General features: G+C 47.0%; 1 pseudogene across 1 annotated transcript; it reads right to left on the bottom strand.

The window, feature by feature from the left end:
* Nucleotides 1-5,668: 5,668 nt before the first annotated feature.
* On the bottom strand, nt 5,669-6,139 carry LOC308466101 (MICOS complex subunit MIC10 pseudogene; annotated as a pseudogene). The gene has a single exon. The product of its transcript is annotated as an MICOS complex subunit MIC10 pseudogene (transcript).
* Between the last annotated feature and the right edge of the window lie 11,143 nt (nt 6,140-17,282).

A 17,282-nucleotide genomic window follows, 5' to 3' on the forward strand; every position in this document is an offset into this window, starting at 1 on the left:
CACTCACATTTAAATGGGTTTGGGGGGGTCTAGGTATTGCCTCTGGTCATAAACCCGGCCTGCGAACGGTCCGGGAAGCAGCGCGTTTTTACATGAGTAGAATGTGTCCTTTTATTTAAAATGCATCTCTGGGTTATTTGTGGGGCATAGGAATTCATTCATTCCCCCCCCCTTCAAAATATAGTCCGGCTGAGGGACAATGGGCCGGCCCCCTGCTGAAAAAGTTATGTAGCTGACCTCTGCTCAAGAGCTTCTGCCACCTAGACCGTAACTGAACGAGATGCACCGATTCTCTGACCTCCGACTTATAGTATGGCAACTTCAAAATGTTCAGACCGTAACAACCGTCACACAACAACTCAGACAATAGCCACCCCCACCCTTGGTGACTGGCCTTTAGTCTACAGGGTTTAGATGTTGGTTGCAGAAAAGCATGAGAGAGGAGAAAGAGCTTCCCTCCTCCCAGCCATCCTCTGTATTGTATTACTATGCTGATCTGTATTGTATTACTATGCTGTGCTGTTCAATGCTTGTAAGGGACCCCTGACCATTAGGTCCAGTTGTGGCCGACTCTGGGGTTGCGGCGCTCATCTCGCTTTATTGGCCGAGGGAGCCGGCGTACAGCTTCCGTGCCATGTGGCCAGCATGACTAAGCTGCTTCTGGTGAACCAGAGCAGCACACGGAAATGCCGTTTACCTTCCCACCAGAGCGGTACCTATTTATCTACTTGCACTTTGACATGCTTTCAAACTGCTAGGTTGGCAGGAGCAGGGACTGAATGACAGGAGCTCACCCCATCGCGGGGATTCGAACCACTGACCTTCTGATCGGCGAGTCCTAGGCTCTGTGGTTTAACCCACAGTGCCACCCGCGTCCCTCAATGCTTGTAGAAGGGTGCTAATAGTTTTGTAAATAAGTCCAATAGGTAGACTGATACCTTGGATAAGGTGCGTTCTGAAGTGCCTTGGGACAGACCTTCTCAACTCGCAAACTGAGTTGAGTGAGCTCTGTCCTGCTGCAATAGCTAAAAAATTAACACCGGGTCCCTAAATCTGGATGCTGGACTTGGAAATAATTTGCTTGGTTCTGTGGTTTATTCAACAGGTGGTTGTTCCTCACCTGGCTAATGAACAAGGTGGTGAATTTCTTACCACAGTTGGTGGCCCGACAGTGGAGGCTGGTCAGCCCATGAGAGCAAATGGTGCATGCCTCACCAACCTCTCTGGTCTCAGGCAGCCCCCACCTGCCTGTCTTCTTACTTAAATCCAGATGAGGGGAAGTCACTGGCTGTCAGTCTCAGTATTTCGCTGTACAGAAGCATACCCTCCAACATGCCTCAGATGAAAATATGAAGATTTCTCACCCTCCCCAACTGCCCCTCCTCAACCCCCCATTCCTATCAGAAACAGGACAAGTGCCACCACCGCTTCACCAAAAGGTATAAAAAGGTAAAGGACCCCCTGGGCGGTTACATCCAGTCAAAGGCAACTATGGGGTTGCGACGCTCATCTCGCTTTCAGGCCGAGGGAGACGGTGTTTGTCCACAGCTTTCCAGGTCATGTGGCCAGCATGACTAAACCACTTCTGGCACAACAGAACACTGTGATGGAAACCAGACCACACAGAAACGCCGTTTACCTTCCCGCCATAGCAGTACCTATTTATCTACTTGCACTGGTGTGCTTTCAAACAGCTAGGTTGGCAGAAGCTGGGGCAGAGCAATGGGAGCTCACTCCATCGCAGGGATTCAAAATGCCAACCTTCCGATTGGCAAATCCAAGAGGCTCAGTGGTTTAGACCACAGCGCCACCCGCATCCCTACACCATTTCACCAACAGGACACAGCACACATGCCTTCCACCTTCATGAGAAAACCCCTTAACCTCAATTTTATTCTATTTTATTCTTTGGAAGATTTACAAAAAGAAAAACACACAACCACAAATAAAGGGGCAAGATTAGACACGGACGCACAAAATATTTTTTTTTAAATAAAGAAACCTCCCCCTTTCTTCTCGTCCAGGATGGTCCTGTCCTCTGCCTGCTCCCCAGAGGTGGCACGTCATATGGGGCTGAGCCTCAGGTTCAGTAGCCTCTCGTCTGTTTCGCTTGCTCTCCAGGAGTTGCTACAAGCTGCCCAAGGAAGGAGGCCGACAGCAGTCGCCCTGGAGTGGCCTTGAAAATGATTCTCCCTTGCCACCACAGCTACTTGGGAAAAGGGCCAAGCTCGACAGCAGCAACACTGGCAGTGAGGGGAGGGGACATTCCAGGATCAAATCAGAAGCTGGGATGGCTTTTATAATTCCTGGACTGTTGCTGGAAAATGGGGACACTTGGAGGGAGGAGAGCAAAACTAGAATTAGCTAGCTCTGTCTGTCATTGGCCCCTGGCTCTAACCTGCTGTGGGTCTCCCAGTCTTAGCGGCTACCAGTCTCAAAGAACACAAAAGACGTAACCGGCTGTAAAGGTAAAGGTAAAGGGACCCCTGACCATTAGGTCCAGTTGTGACCGACTCTGGGGTTGTGGCGCTCATCTAGCTTTACTGGCTGAGGCAGCCGGCGTACAGCTTCCGGGTCATGTGGCCAGCATGACTAAGCCGCTTCTGGCGAACCAGAGCAGCACACGGAAACGCCGTTTACCTTCCCGCTGGAGCAGTACCTATTTATCTACTTGCACTGTGTGCTTTCAAACTGCTAGGTTGGCAGGAGCAGGGACCGAGCAACGGGAGCTCACCCCGTCGCGGGGATTCGAACTGCTGACCTTCTGATTGGCAAGCCCTAGGCTCTGTGGTTTAACCCACAGCGCCACCCGGGTCCTGTAACTGCCTGTACTTTGAATAAATAAGGTCTTGTCTTAGACTCTGTGAAAGGATTTTGTGGAACTGTAACAACCCTTCATGTGGCTTATTGGACTCTATGAACAGACAGTTGGAATAGATACTTATACATGTATGGACCTTATGCATGAACTGACTAGAGAATGAACTGATCCACTGGGTCTTCTGCCTTTTTCGTTGAACTTTATGAGACCTCCGTTGAAATCTACAATTTGACACAATGAATAGTATACCTTATTTGTTCAAAGTACAGGTGGTTACGTCTCGTGTGTTTATTGAGTATGTTTCACGTAACCATAGGTTTGTTGCTGTTGTTTTACCAGTCTCAAAGGGCACCAGCCACCACTGCAGTTCCAGGTGCGTTGCAGACTTCGCTGCCTCTGCTCCTTGCAACCCCCTGGCTTTTCTGACATGGGGCGGGAGGGGTGGAAATGAGCTGGCTCCCTCCTCTTGCTCCTTGAGCTGATGCTCATTGCTCAGAAACCAGCATGGAGATAAATAGCTAAATAAATAGATGTGATTGAACACACTTGTATGCCTCTCTTCAGTAGGGGGGGGAGCCTGACACAGCTTACAAATATCAATAGAAAACAGTCCCTGCTTTTCATGCTTATAACCCATAAGACTTGGTGCAGAAGGAAAGAGGATGGGGAGGGAGGGGGTCAGACCCCAGATCTGAGTTACGGAGTTATTGTAACTCCAGCTGGAATAGAAAGAGCTCAAGGATAAGAGGAGCTGGAGGCTGCTGGTCTCTCTGCTGAGCTGATGGGGAGGCCCTACATGCAGCCCAATCTCTCCTTCTTCTGCTGTAGCCTGACAGTGGCTGCTGCTACCTCTCCATGCCGAACGGCTGCAAATGAAGCTGCTGCTCAAGGCACAACAGCAGAGGTCAGCTGAAAAGCAGGCTACTCCAGTGGCATATCGTGGGTTGCCAGTGCCCGGGGCTGCATGAAGGAGGTGGGAGGGTGGGAAAGGTCACTTCCTGGTTCGCATGGAGAAGCTGTTTTCAATGACACCCAGCAATGGAAGTGCCCAGCGGTACCGAGGCAGCACCAGGTGTTGAAATTTTGCTCCCCTAAAATTTTTGTGCCCGGGGGAACTGCCCCTGTGGCCCACCACCACGCTATGCCACTGGGGTACCTTATCTGATACTAAGCAGCTTGGCACCTATTATTATTCCTACTCCTACTTCTCCTTCTTTGGCTGTCTTGCTTTTAATGCCCTTTTTTGTAGCCAAGCCTGCACACCTGGATTGGTCCATGGTCCATCTGACATCAATTGATCAACCTTTGATTTTCAGTCCTGAGCAGGCAGCAGAAGCACAGCTTACTGAGCCCCTGACAAGCTGCAAGACATAGATGGCAAGCCACATTCAGCTTGATGAATGACAAGTTGTGGCAGGCCTGCCCTATGGTACGAAACAGCTAGTCCTTAAGGTTCATTTCATCTGATCCTGACTCCCTTTTCACTATCGTAAGTGCCCAGAAGATATCAGGCTTGCAAACTCAGGAAAAGTGCAGGAGAAGTTGAACCTGTCCTACTTAGCATGTCCCAGAAACACAAACTATATTGTACTGCCTGAAAGCCCACACCTTACAATGATGTGCATACCAGACGCACATTAAGACATGCATTTTGAAGTGTGATAGGAATTTTGAGGTCTAGATATATGGTAATGTTCATAACTGCACGTACATAGATCAAGCACAGAAAGACTGACCTGAAGCCATTTTTGATTCCTAAACTGAGCAAATGTTTCTCTGCATGGTCAAAATGGAAAAACCTCCCCACTGTCTTTTCCTTCACAAATCCTGTCTTAAGGGTATGTTGATGTGTTTGAATAGGGTGTGAGCCTGTGACGTGGCCCAGGAACTAAGTATTTATCACTATTTATCACTACAAAAGAATGGCCAGGCTCCTCAGGCAATCCAATTAAGTAACCTGCCAGACAGGAAATAAACAAGGACAAGAGAAAAACAATATTGAAATTTCTGTTTTAAGACCACCTTTTCTGTGATGTATCTGAGGGGTGGTCTTAGGTTACACCCCTTCTGTGATGTATGTATAATGTTTCTGGGGGTGGTCTTGGTCTACAGGATGGGAATTTCAAAAGTCTTTATAAGCCCTTGCACAGCATTTTGGGGGGTCCTCCTCCTTTCCTGCGAGTGAGGGGAGCACCCTGTTGCAACAGATCAATAAAGATCAGGCTTACTAGCTGCTCTGCTTCTCAATATTCTCTGGTTGGCCTCTGTTATTTTCTCCTACCAATAGGGAACCTATGTAAGGACTCTATATGGGCTCTTGGATACCCCATAAGGGAAAAGGGCATATTTTTATTTACAACAGAAGCATGTAGCTGAATCCTACCAAGTAAGGTAAGAACTGCCCCTCCAAGTCTTCCTGTTTTCCAAGGATGTCCCTGATTTAGAGAAGCAATCACAGTTTCTGATTTGATCTTGGAATGTCCCACTTTTCCTTAGGATGTACTGTTTTCATTGGAGAAATGTTGGAGGCTGTGGCATTATCTGACCCCTGAGCTGTCTTAAGGTAATTCTGTATAGGGAAGTTTTTTTAATGTTTAATGTTTTCTTACATTTTTATATATATTGGAAGCTGCCCAGAGCGACTGGGACAACCCAGTAAGAAGTGCAGGGTATAAATAGTAAAATTATCATTAGGGAATGAGACATCCCTACGGCTGCCTTTAATTAGAAGAGATTTGTCCTAGTGGGCAACAAATATCCAGAGAAAAAAATAATGGACTTTTCTTCTCCAAAACTGACCTAAAGCATTTAAGCTTCTTCGGTTCTTTTTTTTTTTTCCCAAGGGGGTGGACTCTCGTTTTTATTTCACTTTCCAGAACAGCACCTTCCCTGTTTTTGTTTCCAAAAGAGGGATTACAAAAAAAACAAACGATATTCGGTTCCAGGTGTCGCGGTAAAAAAAGAGCAACGGGCCGAGCGCTTCCAAAGGCCATTGCCTCAAGGCCGGGACGCTTCAACCTTCCCGAGGAATTGTCAAGGTGCCGCTGATCCTCTGGCAAAAGAGAGGCGTGGGTCGGGCCTGCGTCATTGCTCCTTGACAAACCGCCCGTGGAGAAGGTAAGGAGACCGGAAGTCATGCTGGCAGTTTGAATAAGCCATTCCTAAGCCCATTCCTGACCCGAGAGTGATGGGCCACGTCTTCCTTTTGAAGAAGATGACCGAGAAGATGGCGCCCAACCCAAAGCCAGCACCCAGCTTGACGGCGGAGTCAGCCAAGCACCGGTCCCACTTCCTGCCCAAGTCACCCTCCGACTCCATCTTCTTCTTTGGTTCTTTTTTTAAAAGGGATTGTTCTTTTGCAAGCTCTTCAAAGGAGAAAAGGTTTTCTTCTTTTCAGAGAGGGAAGGGGTGGAAAAAAAGAAAGTAGTGGAAAATAAGAAAAGCTACACTTCTTTGAAAGGAGTTGCAAAAGGAAGTTACCTCTAGAAAGAGCTAAAGAAAATTCACTCTGCAATCGTTTTGCATGTGTCCTGCCACGGAGTCCAAAGGGAGCTGCAATCCTATGTCACACTCATCAGGAAAGGTGATATAGAACAGCAGGTTCGAGAATAAAAGCAGGGCTTTATATTTATCTTTCTTTGGTCTGAGCATCCTGAATTGGCGCCTCTGCCGTGAAATAAAAAATAGTGAAGGCAGAATTGAAAACCTATCCACCTAGATCATTGAAATAAGTCACCCACGAAAGGGTTTAAATTATCTTGGTTTATTTTAACACTGCCCAGAATGTCAACACTTCAAATTTCAGTGGTTTGGAAATATAGGCCACACATTCTTGTGATTGCAAGTTCCTTCTCCTGCAGGACTAAATTGAGGCTGGTCTCTTTTCTCATGGTAAATTAGAGCAGCAGCTCTCCCCTCTGAAAGCTGTGTCAACTGCTTCATTTAGCACAAGTGTTATGTTAACTAATCCCCCACTAGCCCATTTGAAAAGGGCCTTTGGCCTCCACAGAAGCCTCATTTCCATCTAATTTACATTGGAAAGTTGCCAAAAGCACCTCCAGTGTGTAACCTCCTCCAGATCATTATTTACCCACAGCCTGCAGCGCTGAGATATTCCAGCCAGGAATATCTAATATGGGAGAGAAGGTTTGCTCTGTACCATGAGGAAAAGAGGTGGACAACCATTTGCATCTGTTAAATTGTGGACAAGCAAATCTATCCTGCCTCCTGACATCCCACAAGCAAAGGTTTGGGACTTCTTCTGAATCCACCGAAATCAGTTAAAACCACAAAAAATAAACTGAAGATCCGCTGAGATGATATGGTACTACAGTCATACCTTGGTTTTCGAACAGCTTAGTTCTCAAACGTTTTGGCTCCCAAACACTGCCAACTGGAAAATGACTGTTCCGGTTTGCGAACAATTTTTGGAAGCCGAACATCCAACGGGGCTTCCACGGCTTCCGATTGGCTGCAAGAGCTTCCTGAAGCCGTGCTTTGGTTTCCAAACATTTTGGAAGTCGAAAGGACTTCCGGAACGGATTCTATTCGACTTCCGAGGTACGACTGTACTTCGAAACTTTTTGGCAGAAATCATGAAACACACTTAGCACTGATTAGAAGTGCAAAGGATTGCATTGTTCTTCCTATAATGGAATTTTGTAGATTTCCATGAGGACTAGTGTACTGCGGTGGCTGAGAGAAGGGTAGGCAGACTAGGAAGTCTACCGTTCAGAGCTCGTCTCTCTTCCAAGAACTGCCCAGGTGACCTTATACCAGGGGTCAACAACCTAAGGACCATGGGCCACAAGCAGCCCATGGGGGTCGTTTAACCAGCCCATGGATCCCTGCCCCCCACTCGGGGGGCCCTGCTGCCCGCTCCGTTGGCTCCTGTGCACCGCGCTAAACCGGCACAGAGCAGAGCGGGGACCGCCTTGCACGAAGCTCCTGCAGCCAATGGGAAGCTGTGCACACCTCCTCCGTGCTGGAAGGAGCGCCGGAAATAGTGTTTGCATGCGCATGCATGCATGTGTGCACACACACACTCCGGTCCACCGCGGCGTCAGCGGGACCATGAACTGGCCCAAGCCACAACAACTTTGCCGACCCCTGCCTTAGACTATATTTCAGTTCAGCTCAACCTTCAGTAATACTGGCCCAGAGGTTTGAAGTTTCAAAACTGGTTGGCATCCGTTTGTCTCAGGAGACAATGGAAGAGTGCACCTTCGAGGATGAAGTCAAACTGTTGGGAGACTTACAGCGCCTGCCGTGGCTGTAGAGACCGATACGGGAGAGACATGTTTTGTTGCAGCTGGGGCAGATGAAGGCATCAGGTTGTACTGATGCATAGGTAGCAGCTCCTGAGAGCTAAGGTACTTTGGAGCCCCCAAATGGTTTTTTTAGGGGCCCAAGGCCCCTCAGTGTTCAGAGGGTATTTGGCTCTGTCCCCTGGCTCCTCATGACGTCACTCACGTGACATCAGGACGTTGTGCATGTGACGTCAGGATGTCCCATCGGGCCCTCTCCATTGTCTTGAGAAGCTGGCACCTCTGCTCTGATGCATGTGAATCACTGTGTTTCTTCTTCCTGCACTTTCCCCAGATATCGTTCCTCCCTCTGGTCACAAGGGATACAAGACCTGACCGTCTGTCTCCAGGCATTGCAGTTGTCTGCAAGGTATTCCCACATGGCAGGGTTAACACTGCCAGCCTTCATTGCGTGTTTGCAGGCAACTTTTGCTATGTAGCAACGGTGTGACTTCTTTACCTCACTTTCCTTATTAATTTGTCACATACCGACTTTGAAAAGCAACAGAAGCACACACACAAATTCCTTAGTAATCGTTTTTCAGCAGTTTGGCTTCTCATTGCTTCATCTCTTTGAATGAGAACACCCAGCTCCTGTTCTTGTGCTACAATGGCATGCTCTATTGTTCGTGCCAAAAGTGGACGTCAAGGGGAAGGGGTGACTAGCAGCTGCATGTGGAGGAGCGGGGAAGCGAACCCGGTTCACCAGATTACGAGTCCACCGCTCTTAACCATTACACCACACTGGAAAAAGAATGTATGACCAGATGGGCCTTCAGTCTGAAGCACTAAAGCAAATGATGCTTCTTATTCTCTAGGCGAGCTCTATAGTTGTCCCATTGTGGATACATTAGGTACTGGCTGATAAATGCTTCCTTTCCCGGGGCACTTTTACAGAGGGGAAGGGGAATGAAGTTTCAGGACAGAGGAGCAAGATTCTCAGTTAGATTCATTATATTCAAGATTTAAGTTTTATTAATATTTTTCATTATTCATCAATTCCACCCTTGAAATATTGTTTCCCCCGGGGCAGCTTCCACAAACGGCATTTTGCTTTTAAAAGCATCCATTGAATTTTTACACCTCCTAACACACTTAGCTATGTGCTCCACATAGGAAAGTCAGGTTTTGCTGCTGGTGGTGCAGTTGCCAGTGAAGCAAAAGGAATATGCTGTTTTGGTAGGTGCACGCAATCGTTGTTTGTTTCGTTGTTTCAGGAATGCACGTCTAGTATTTCCCAGCTTTTCGGTTCGTCTATGTCTGAGCGGTGACCTTCCTCAGCCCCCTCAAACCCCTGCTGTAAATCAATGCTGTGTTTCTCTTCTCCTGCAGTGTCAGGAGAAGGGAGCAGGATCTCTGCCATTCCTCCTCCATCTCTCCCTCTTGAGTCCAATCCCTGACAGGTGGCCACTCTGCCTTCCATCCCACCTGTCCCAAGAAACATCAGCTACCCCTGCTCTTGGTGGGCTCACAGATTTGCTTTTGAAAATAAGATTATGGCTAACCCTTCTTTTGAGCTGAGCCCAATTTATGAGTGTGAGGAAATGAACTCCATGAGCCAATGAGAAGCTTGTTTCAGAAATGACTGATGCTGTGTTTACCCTTCACAACTGTTGGACACCTCCCATCATCCATGGCTGGTGTCTGGGGATGATGGAAGTGAAGCCCAGCCACACCACTGCTTTATACAAGAAAAATAATAATCGCTACTGGCACCATCGCTGCTCATCCAGCCCAGATGTGTGGTAATGGGCACTGCTTACCAAAGGAGGAAAGGGAACTTGCGCTGATTCACAAGCTCTGGGGCTGAGCTTGGAGCGATTCGTTAGCAACAAGAGCTTGTTAAGGCTGAGCCTCAAGCCCAGCATCAACTCACGGGCTTCAACATGAATGTGCAGGATTGGAATTCTCCTCTAGTCGTTCACCAGCGCAGCACATGAATACTAGTAAGGAGGGAATTAAGATCCTTTTCTTTTTGTGATTGCTATGGATTCTCCACGGTTTGGAAGCTCCGTCCATAATAGGTAGGTAGACTACCTATAAGGCAAATGTGGAGCTTGCTGTTTGCCTTACACTCCCTGCCCCAATACACTGTCAAATGAAAACCGCAATGGATAGCAATACACTTCTCACAGGCAACAAATCATAGATAATCTGACACATTGGTGGACTGAATTCATCCCTATCAAAACAGCGCCATCTGCATCACAACGTACCTCACATTAGCTTGCTTCAATTATCTTACTCATTAAACGCAGAAGGAGATTTTTTTTTTTGCTATCTGGCAACATCACATCAATGCAACACCGTGCGGTTTCAACAGGAACCAGGATGCCTTCCTTGTTTTGTCCTGCTCACCCAGTGAATGGCTGTATCGCCTATACAGTCAAACCTTGGTCGTCAAACGTAATCTGTTCCAGAAGACTGTTCCACTTCCAAAATGCTCAACAACTGAGGCGCGGCTTCCAATTGGTTGCAAGAGCTTCTTGCAATCAAGTGGAAGCCGCGTCGGACGTTTGGGTCCCGAAAAATGTTCGAAAACTGGAGCATTTACTTCGCCGTTCAGGAGGCGAAATGTTCAAAAACGGAGCAGTTCTAGAACCAAGGTTTGACTGTAATTTCCCAGACTAGAGGATAGCAACCAAGCCGTACTGACTTGGGAGCAAGTATCATTAGGTTTGCATACCCTCCAACATTTCTCCGATGAAAATAGGGAAGTCCTATTCCATAATAATAATAATAATAATACAGTGGTACCTCGGGTTAAGAACTTAATTCATTCTGGAGATCCGTTCTTAACCTGAAACTGTTCTTAACCTGAGGTACCACTTTAGCTAATGGGGCCTCCTGCTGCTGCCGCATGATTTCTGTCCTCATCCTGAAGCAGAGTTCTTAACCTGAGGTAATATTTCTGGGTTAGCGGAGTCTGTAACCTGAAGTGTCTGTAACCTGAAACGTCTGTTACCCAAGGTACCATAATAATAATAATAATAATAATAATAATAATAATAATAATTTTGTACCCCGTCCCCCTGACTGGATTGCCCCAGCCACTCAGAGGCTTCCAACACATGTAAAAACACAATAAAACATTTTTAAAAACTTCCCTGCACAGGGCTGCCTTCAGATGTTTTCTAAAGGTTGCATAGTTACTTATCTCCTTGGCTCGGGGGGGTCACATAACTCCATGCCCTCCAACATTTCTCCGATGAATATAGGGACGTCCTAGGGAAAAGTGGGACATTCCGGGATCAAATCAGAAACCAGGATGGCTTCTGTGAATCCAGGACTTTCCCTGGAAAATAGAGACACTTGGAGAGTCTGTCTATGGTCCTTCCCATTGGGTATCTGCTGAGACACTTAGCCCTGCAAGGGGTGCAATGGTCTCGATCTGGAGTCTCCTGGTCCTGGTCCTCTTTTCTGTCACTGCCAGCATCCAAGCATCTGCCTATTTCAGACACTTGTGCTCTCCAAACCAAAAGCAAGAAAGAACCTGAGAGTCATGCTTTCGGGTGTGGTTGTTAGGATATAGTTCCATTCCACCTTAAGAGGGACAGGCATGACTGTTGTGTGTCACATGCCTGTTTCCTTCCAGCACAGTCTGCTGGTAACTTCCATTTTGTATATTGCTTTTGTATACTGCTGCTTCCTCTGACACGAAGGGAAGCAGACATGTTTTTCCTTTGTTCCTGCTGCTGAATAAATGCTGTAAATATGCTTACACATGTCTCTGTCCACCACTTCCGTTGTGAGGATTTATTCACTCTGCTGATAAGAGCGTGCACAGCTTCTAAACATATCTGAGGCTCGTGTTGCTGATTGATGCTGTACCGGAGATTGCCGTGCTGCCGGCCGGTGACTGGAGCAAGCTGGGGAACCTGCCAAATGCCCCCGTCTCCCCGGCAGTATCCCAACAGTAGTAGCCTCCACATGAACCCCCTGTACCACATACTGCATTAGGTGAGTGTTGAAAGGGTGAGTAGAGTGTCTGAACCAGGATCAAGTCTCTACGGCAGGGTTTCCCCAAACATGAGTCCTCCAGCTGTTTCTGGACTACAACTCCCATCATCCCTAGCTAGCAGGACCAGTGGTCAGGGATCATGGGAACTGTTATGTACTGAAGTTCTCACCCTGGGCCAGCAGGGGGATACTGTAGATAGTTATGCAAATAAGGGATCGAAAGTGACGTTCAGTGATTGGATAGTTTTAGAAAATTGTTACAGTTACGTTGTAGTGGAGCTCTATATAAGCAGGCTGACTGAACCCTTCAGTTCAGTTCTGTTCTGGCCTGTGAGTAAACAAGAGCTGTTTGAAGAATCGCTATGTCGTCTGATATGTTCACCCACAACTTAACAGGAACTGTAGTCCAAAAACAGCTGGAGACCCAAGTTTGGGAAGCCCTGCTCTAGGGTACCACCACATCTTGCCATCTTCTGTCATTTAAAGTGGCCCAAGCTTTTATTATGGCATCCTCAAGGATAATCCGAAGAGATCAATTAAAGGTCACACACACACACAGCAGTCCAACTTCGATGGCCACCTTCCTCCCTCTGCTTGGCTCTGCCTCGCCTGAAACAGCCCCCACCTGCCATTCTTGAAGGGCTTGGCAGCCCTGCAGGTGCAGGTCTCTCTCTCCAGCGTGGTGAGAGCTATGAATAGTAAAGGTTTTTAGCTCAAGCACATGGAGGCTGTTTAGCAGCCATTGGATAATCCCCAGTTAATCAGATTATGCAAATTCTTCCTTCAAGCCCCCTCGCCCTTCTCCCCCACTTTCTAAAATGAGAAATTCAGCCATGCTAAAGAAAAACCCCAAGTAGCACGGAGATTCGGCTCTGCTAACTCCATGCTTAGCCCCACGCTTTGTGCCCAAGTTGTGAGACAGGAGACAAAAGAGGTGCAAGGCAGGGGTGATGTCTATATTGGTATTAGTTACTATTTTTTTTTTTAAAAAAAAAGATTTTTAAAATTGCTTGGCACAAGATATCAATGGAGTACACAAGATACAAAAGCTACAAAAGTCTAAAAAAAACACATACCAAAACACATCTCTATAGCTCTGAATCTAATATTTCACAAATGGCTACGCCTTCTACAGCAGGAAGGTAAACGGTGTTTCCGTGCGCTGCTCTGGTTCGCCAGAAGCGGCTTAGTCATGCTGGCCACATGACCCGGAAGCTGTATGCTGGCTCCCTCGGCCAATAAAGCGAGATGAGCGCTGCAACCCCAGAGTCGTCCGCAACAGGACCTAATGGTCAGGGGTCCCTTTATCTTTACCTTTTCCTGAATAAGAAATGGATACAGTACACTCCTAAACATTAATTCGCTTTACACCTATCTGGCAACTCATTCCAGAGAGCTGGAGCTGCAACACTAAAAGCCCAGTTTCTAATACAAACTAAGCACATCTCTGGGATATTTGGTACTCTCAGCAATGCCCTATTTCAGGGGTGTACCTGCTGGGCAGGGAGGCAGTCCTTAAGGTAACTTGGTCCTGAGTTATAGCACTGGAACAGGATACCTGGAGCTCTAAGGTTACCAGATTTTCTTCAATGAATCCGAGGACACTTTTCAACTTCAATGGATTTTGTATAAGGACTGATTTGTAAATCCGGGGATGTCTGGTAACCTTACAATGCACCCCACTCATTTCTCAAAGAGTTACTCTGGCGAAAATAGTTCCTGAAAGAGATCACTACAGTATAAAGATTTAGATCTGGCTCAAGGAGATATTATTCAAGCTTTGTTTTACAGAACCTCACAGACGACAGATCTATATCTATATATCTATCAATATCCATATCTGTTCCTGCTTATTTCCCTGTCGTTTATTTATTTGGGGGAAGACGGACAGTGTTCAAAGACTAACTAACTAACAAACCGAGACCACATGAGCCCTGCATGCTGTAGGTCCAAGGGACTTCCAGCCCCCCCCCCCCATATCATAATTTTGATTTGGTAGAGTCGATAACATTAGGATTATCACATCAAAACTTGGAGATTATCCCTGTATTTCTTGAAACAGGGTGATCAGACTGCTATAGCAATCTCCCCCTACCCCTGATCCAAGTCCTTTCCTCTGCCCAATTCTATCCCTGTTCATATACTGGTACCTGCTTGCAACAGCAGATGGTGACTAGGCAGCAAAAGGTGAAGTAGATGCAGTTTCTTCATCTCCTGATTTCAGTACTAAACAGCTATAAGGGGAATCTCCAGATTACGATCTGGCAACCCTAAACAACCCAAATTCTAATCAAAAATAGAATCATTGTGCACACCTCAGACCAGTGGCCAAAATGATAGGTTTCTGTGCCTGGAAGATGAGTCTGCAAGACTTGAGAGGGTCAAAATAATCCAAAACCGTTGTTTAAAGCACACCTGCAACATCCGTGGGTGAATCTACAAGGCAATTGATCAAAAGATGTTTTGCATGTGCCAAAGGACAGTTGTCTCTTTGATTCATTTTTCTTGTTGTTTTGCACGCAGCTATACTTTTTCCTTTGTGCATGGAAATGTCCTTTGGTGTTGCGGTAAAGGACTGGAGGGGCTACAACAGGTGCGGTTTGCAAATCCTGAGGTAAAGAGCCCTTGTTTTTCCTCCTATTACTAGGAAAGCAGAAATGTGTGTGTGTGTGTGTGCGCGCGCACATACACACGCATGTGTACCTATAGAAACACCCCTGCACTTCACTGCCAGATTACCAAATAGGCAGAGTTGACACCGGCCTTCGGGCCCCACTCCTTTTGGGGCCCCACAACAACAGATCTAAATAATATTGATTGGCTCTTGCAAGAAAATTACTATCGAGTTTTCTTAGTTCAATGTTATCCCACTAGAGCATGCGCACAAGAAACCTCCAGATACAAAGCTTTCTGTCAGTCTGTCGTGAGTTCCCCTCAACTCCAGATCCTAGTAGAATATTCACGAGTAGAAGCATAAATATTGTTTGTCGTCGCTCTTGCGAGCACCCCCCCCAAAAGATTTCAACTGCCTAGGGGCCTCCACAGGGTTTAATTTGGCACCCCTGCACTTGAATATAAAGAATCTTTCTTACTGTAGTACAGATCAACGGCTGCCACCTGCCTGAAGTGACTCTTTGGATTCCAGCTAATATACTTGCCACAAACCCTCCAACCTTCCTCAGATAAGAAGGAGGACATTTCTCACTCCCCAACCCTCCTTGACCCCCCATTTTCTATCCTTCCCCACCCTGCACAGCATTTCCTATCAGAAGAAGAAGGGCAAATGCCACCAATGGGACACAGAACATGCACACTGTCCTGAGAAAACCCCATGACCCTGATTTTATTTTATTTTATTATAGTGGTACCTCAGTTTACGAACATTTCGGAAGTCGAATGCTTCAGTTTTCAAATGCCGAAAACCCAGAGGTAAATGCTTCCATTTTCGAACGCACCTCAGAAGTCAAACGGCTTCCGCTGAGTCCCCCCACCCCATTTTCTCTATTGAATTTGCAGGCCGCCCTTTGCGCCTCAGTTTTCAAAGGTTTTAGAAGTCAAACAGTCTTCTAGAAATGAGTACAGTGACACCTTTGGTTGCGAACAGGATCCGTTCCAGAGGCCTGTTCGCAACATGAAAAGAACGCAACCCGCAGTGGCGCATCTGTGCACGCGCAATTTGCGATTCGTCGCTTCTGTGCATGCGTGTGACGTCATTTTGCGTGTCTGCACATGCGCGAGTGGCGAAACCCGGAAGTAACCCTTTCCGGTAGTTCCGTGTCGCCGCGGGACATAACCTGAAAGAAAGTAACATGAAGCGGACGTAACATGAGGTATGACTGTACGTTCGAAAACCAAGGTACAAACCAAAACAAAAAGGAAAACACACACCATTTTAGAAAGGGGCAAGATAAGACACATAAGCACAAAGCATTTAAAATAATTATAATCACAGCTCCTTGCACTCTGCCCATTCTTCCTGCCCAGGGTGGCCCTGCCCTCAACCTGCCCCTCAAGTGGCTGGCTCATGCTGTGGGGCTGGGGCTTAGTGGTGGCAGCCTCTCCTCCCCCTTGCCCACTCTCCAGGAGCTGCTACAAGCTGCTGAAGGGAAGAGGCCGGCCACAGCAGCCGTGGAGAAGCAAGGAGATGCTCCCTCGCAGTGGCTGGCATCATCATGGTTCTCACTTGGGACAAACGCCGGCTCCTTATCCTCCCTGAGCTCAGTGCTGGTAGTGCTGGCGGGGAAAATAGGGACATCCCTAGATCAAACCAGAAGCCAAGATGGCTTTGATAATTCCAGGACTGTCCCTGGAAAATCAGGACGCTTGGAGGATATGTTGTTCTATGCTAACTGGTTCGTGCAGGAAAAGGATATGTTTCAGTTACAATGATACCTCGGGTTAAGTACTTAATTCGTTCCAGAGGTCCGTTCTTAACCTGAAACTGTTCTTAACCTGAAGCACCACTTTAGCTAATGGGGCCTCCTGCTGCCGCTGCGCCGCTGGAGCACAATTTCTGTTCTCATCCTGAAGCAAAGTTCTTAACCCGAGGTACTTTTTCTGGGTTACCGGAGTCTGTAACCTGAAGCAGATGTAACCCGAGGTACCACTGTACAGTTGTCCCATGCCACTTAAAGGTCGAAACCAACACTTTTAACTGCGCTCAGAAATGCTGGAGATCAGTGCCGCTGCCTAACAACCAGTGAGATGCTACCTACAGCCGGACCCAGTTGCTGTATTGTGCACTAACTAAACAACCCTTACAGGCAGCCGTATGTCCAGGGCAGGGCACTAACCTAAGCAAGATGTTACCAGTGACTGTGGCACTATTCGGCAGCAAGTACATGTTGGCTGAAATTAAATGCGTTCAAAAGAGCAGATTTTTCACTGCTCGTTGAGAGGCTAACAGCAACTGGGTCAGGACAGAGGGCATTCAAAAATCACAGCTCCACTGAGAAAGTTCTCTGGCAAGATTTGACTTTAAAATATAATAAAATATCCATAAAGCTAGGGCCCTACCAACCGGGTAGGTCTATAATGGATGACATGCTCTTGTATTAAGCTTCTCCCCGCATCCTTTTCCATGCTAAATGCCAGCAACTTGCACATAAAAGGGGGAAAGGCTCCCATTGCTATTAAATAAATGCAGTTGGGCGGTGTATTATGTGTTTTCTGAGAAGTTCTCAGATGTCTTTTTA

Source organism: Podarcis pityusensis, assembly GCF_964106645.2.
Source record: "Podarcis pityusensis genome assembly, chromosome: 17".
Lineage (NCBI taxonomy): Eukaryota > Metazoa > Chordata > Lepidosauria > Squamata > Lacertidae > Podarcis > Podarcis pityusensis.